The sequence below is a fragment of the Octopus sinensis genome, unplaced genomic scaffold (assembly GCF_006345805.1).
Source record: "Octopus sinensis unplaced genomic scaffold, ASM634580v1 Contig17264, whole genome shotgun sequence".
Lineage (NCBI taxonomy): Eukaryota > Metazoa > Mollusca > Cephalopoda > Octopoda > Octopodidae > Octopus > Octopus sinensis.
Window position 1 is genome coordinate 45,390 of NW_021834926.1, and position 4,942 is coordinate 50,331.

At 37.8% G+C, this 4,942-nt stretch overlaps 1 pseudogene; it reads right to left on the minus strand.

The window, feature by feature from the left end:
• Window positions 1-868: 868 nt before the first annotated feature.
• Window positions 869-3,204, minus strand: LOC115231045 (annotated as a pseudogene).
• Between the last annotated feature and the right edge of the window lie 1,738 nt (window positions 3,205-4,942).

Genomic DNA, 4,942 nt, shown 5'->3' on the forward strand with positions numbered 1-4,942 from the left:
TGTTTTGTTTAATTTATATGATATAATTACTTCCCATTTATAGTAAATAACACAAAACGATGGATTGAGTTCAAAACTATCACTTTGACAAAATTCTTCATATAAACTAATTAATTGAAAAAATATATCAAAAAAGATTTTAAAACTACCAATCAAAACGATCGAAAATATCAGAGACTTCCTTCAAATCTTTTCTAGCCTTAACTCGCATATAGAAAATAGGACAATCACGACTAAAACATACAAACAACAACCCACTTTGAACATATAACTTGATCATGAAAACTCCCCTGACATCGCTGGCACTCAACCCACAATGTAGAAAACCGTTCTTCTAACTGTCTCATCTGGCGGATATAAGTCTCGGAATACTGATTCCTCATATCCTCACAATTGTCACAGAGAGCTCGACTACCTTCTGTCCAAATAAACCATAAAGTGACCCTTCATTAGGACACGACACTTTAAACATGAAAACGACTTCTTTACGAAGCTCATCAACCCTCCAACTTTAGATGTCACAATTTTCTTCTGATTGACATGTTCGGCAGCTTAACTATCACAATTATAGAACTTACCAAAAAGGATTGACTCGGTCTTTGCCCCCAAGATTGGCTCAAAAATTCGTAAAATTGGTTTTTTGAGTTGATTGTTGAAGTAATAATCAGTGTCGATAGGAATGTTGTTCTCCAGTACATACAAAGGGTCCTTAACCATCATTACTAAACAGAACCTCTGATTTTAAATATGCTGCTGTCCCTTTAGTCCCAGCAATCATCACATACTGAACACGGTCCCCGATTTTTGGAGCAGTCCCAGGATCCCTCTTTTTCATTCTAAATCATCAATAACAAAATCAAACCGAGCTGCCAATTCTACATGAGCTTGTTTGCCAGCATATTCTTCCTTGTGAGCTCTCTGGATATCACAAGATGAGAAATATCCACTTTATTACTCAACAACTCAGAAATTGTCTTCTTCACGTGATTTACAGCCTCCTCAGGATCTCTGCCAATCAGACCATATATAATGACCTGTTCACTAAAATTATCCTCAGACAGTCAGAAATCAGATTTGCCACCAACGTGCAGTTGTCTCTTCTCACATTCTCAATTCCCTTACAGTCAATCTGGTCATATTCATAGTCAGTCTTGTCTTTTCTTTTCTGTACGATCCCGCGGGAAATACAACTCCCGCGTAACGTTTTTTTACTTATTAGAAGATATGGGTAATAAATATGGTTTAAAAATATGAATAAATATACTTTTTCGAATTCCAAATTGATTGGAGGGGGAAATCGGGAGGAGACATACTTGGCTGCCTCAAAACCCATTTCCATGGTCCTTTGGACATCTTGAAAGCCAAACCGACACATCACCGAGTCAGTATCTCCGTAGATAACCTTAGTATCAAACTCATATCCATTTCGAATATTATATTTAAGTTCAATTGCATTTTTAGTCATTTCGATCATTTCTCGACCATAAGATGTCACACTCTGCAATTTTGAATAGAAAAAAGTTCACACTTGAGATATTTCCAAACAAGGCAGACGCCCGTTTTGTGCCCCAGTGAACCCATAGACAGAATTAGCCGAGAGTTTTAAAGCAAGTTGTCTCCCATCTAGAATTTGTCTCCGAACTGGATCTGTCTCTGATTTGAGCTCAAGTTTAGTTCTAAAATATATTTCGACCTCAAAACACTTTTTTCTAGCTTTTAGCAAATCTTCAAGAATCTCAGGAAGAAAACCTTTCTGAATATTGCTTCGAACAAACGTATTTCCGGTCGGCGACACCTCATAGTCTACCACAGAGAGCCTTCACACATAAAACACCCACAACCCTTCAAATGAACTCCCAAGAAGAGTCGAATAGCACAAGTTATGAGCTATCATTATCGAAGGATACAACGAAGTAAAGTCCAATGTGGCAATTGGGTAATTAAAATAACTTAAATTAACTAAAAGACCCCAAAACCCTTTCACAGGCTCAATAACTGTGGCGCCTGTGAACTCCTCGTCTCCACTGCCCTCCAAATTAGGAATGAGAGTGCTACGTGCTCGACACTGCCAATAAATAACCCAAAAAACACTTTTCTGAGCAGTTGAGACACAACTTTGATTTGCTGCCCTCTTTTAAAGATACACGAAATAGGAATTCCCGCCACTCTGGCCATTTCGACGAGGTTAACCAGCAGAATTAGCTTATCCAACAACTTTAAGGGCAGACGGGCATCTTTGAGGCAATACATGGCTAATCTTCTTCTCGTTTGCTCATCTCCGTTCTACTTTTACTCATAAATATATAATGCCTGTAAATCTGATATAATCGAGTGTTTGACATCATCTTTCTGCTCTCCTAGAAAGTGGAAAGAGACTGAATTCAGAGTGTGTGACCGAAGTTTGTGATCTCGTAGAATAATCTGGAAATTGACCACTTTGAGACCACCCAATACACGTCGAGGATCACTCTTCCTTCAATATTTATAAATTTGGAATCATGGCGACCCATTTGTTTGGATTGGATGGACGAGTCCTTCACAACCGTCCTAGAATGGACTTGCCTGTATATACTTTGTGTCTTTTATCCTTCCGAGAAATGGAAACCTGGCCAAACGGAGTGCCTCGGCTCTGGAAAGCAGGTAGTAAATGTCAAAGTTCTCTATATTGTAGTTATCACATCTGGGTCATATTTCTGCACAAAATCAGTCCAATTGTGAGGGAATGGACAATTATAGGCTTAACTTGGAGGAGATCGGACTCCGTTTGGAAGGAAATGACTGTCGCTCCTATAATTGGGGGACATGCTGATAAAGTGAATATTAGATTGGTTTCTGACTGCTGATCTGAGTTGTATGACTTTAAAACATTTGCTATCTGAATTACTGGGTCTTGGGAAGGCTGTAGAAAAATACCTACAAATAATTAATTTAATAATATTATTTAAAGTATTATTTTTTAAATATATTTTGAATGATAATAAAATCTACTAAAACAATGTGGTAACCTTTTCTTCCAGCACATTCAATGTCGAAGCTCAAAATACGAAGAGGAGCAATCGCCTCCCACTGACTATCTATAGCCGGATAAGTTTTAATTCTTGAATAGTCCACATCAATCTCCACAGAACAGCGAGAAATACACTCCTTTGGATCCCTCTGAGTGAAATACCGAGAATCAATCTCACACCAACAACACCCAGTCATGTCCAAATCAATCATAAAGCTGTTATTTATTATAAGAGGCCGTCTAACCGTATCTCGATAGACACATCGGACTCGAAGATTTGGTAGAAATGACTTTGCTTGTCCCCAAAGGTAAATCCATTCTCGAGAAGGCGTTTGCCGACGTTGACGTAGTTTATGTTGGTAAATGTAATTCGAATAAATTTTTTATTTTTGTTTGATTGATATCCAAATATATATTAATTAATTATTTATTAAATTAATAAATAAATAAAATTAACTTTGTTTGAATTCAATGTCGACGTGGAGAACAGAAAAATCATGATCCTATAGATTTTTGAAATTGGTGAGTATTTTTGAGTAAAATTCATTCCATACATATTTCAAATATGTATTTTACTTTAAAAATAAAGCAAACTTCAGTTTCAAAACCTTCTGGTGCGAGTACATAGAAATAGGGGAAATATCCGTGGGCATGGACTAGTATGCTCAGCCCCTCTGCAGTCGAGCCATAAAGCCGGATTATGGGGACAGATCCGGCCATGACTTGACTGGAATAAGCGGGATTTGCACTGCCTGATTGTAGATATTAAATTATACCAATGTAGTGGTCTATTTCGAATTGTTGGAAGGTCAATGGTTGGTTTGTTAATTTATGTTGTTCTATGCGACGAGAATATTTGTTAAAATTATATTTATTTTCATATTTGTGTCCATTTGGTAGTTTATTAGTCAAACTCATGGTCAACCACTACACAATTATGAATTTAAATATTGCGCCATCCATTATTAATTAAATATATTTTAATCAAATTTTAATTTATTATTTGTCACAGGCTTGAAAGGACCCCCAGACTGAAGAGACCTACTCTAATTAGATATTTCATATACTTAATAATAAAACGCCGCTGGTTGAGTTAGTGACGCAACTCTATTGCACAAAGTCTTAATCACATATGAGGCTACAAAGAGATTTTACTTTGCTATCATTCAATGTCAGAGGACTATCTGACCTATCCAAGCGAAAAATCCTATGCCGGGATCTGAATGCATATGGTGCAACTATCGGATGCTTTCAAGAAACGAAGGTCAAAGGCGGGCTAGATGAGATACCCAACGAGTATCGAATCATTCTCCTTCCATCAGAATCACGTCATTATGGGCAGGGGTTTGCATTCATAAGACCTTTTGAATTCAATTCACAAATACTACCGTGTGAACGACCGCATATGTGTACTACAACTGAGACAAAAAACTTTGACCAACACGGATCGAATAATCAGCATTATAAATGTCTACGCCCCACAAAGTGGAAGACTGAAGAAGAACGTGGATGAACTAGACTCTTTCTATCACATGCTATCAAGACCTACACGAGTATAAAAACATCCTTCCTTATACTAATTGCCGGTGATTGGAATGCTAAGGCAGGCAAAGGCCGTGGTGAAGAAGTGTTCATGGGCAGACACGGACGGGGGATAAGAAATGCACCAGGTGAAATGCTTGTGAACTTCTGCAGCAATATTCAAGCTACTGCTATGCAATACGGTCTTTCCTCATGCGGCACGTCATAAAACCACGTGGACCGGGACTAGAAAGAAACAAAAAATGGGGAGTACGTCAACATCTATAATCAAATCGATTATATCATCTGTAGACAAGAAGAAAAACATCGATTGCTGGATGCCAGGTCATATGGCGGGGCAACTTACACTGAGCGATCACAAAGTCATTGGGCACGATTGAGACTGAAAAGAAT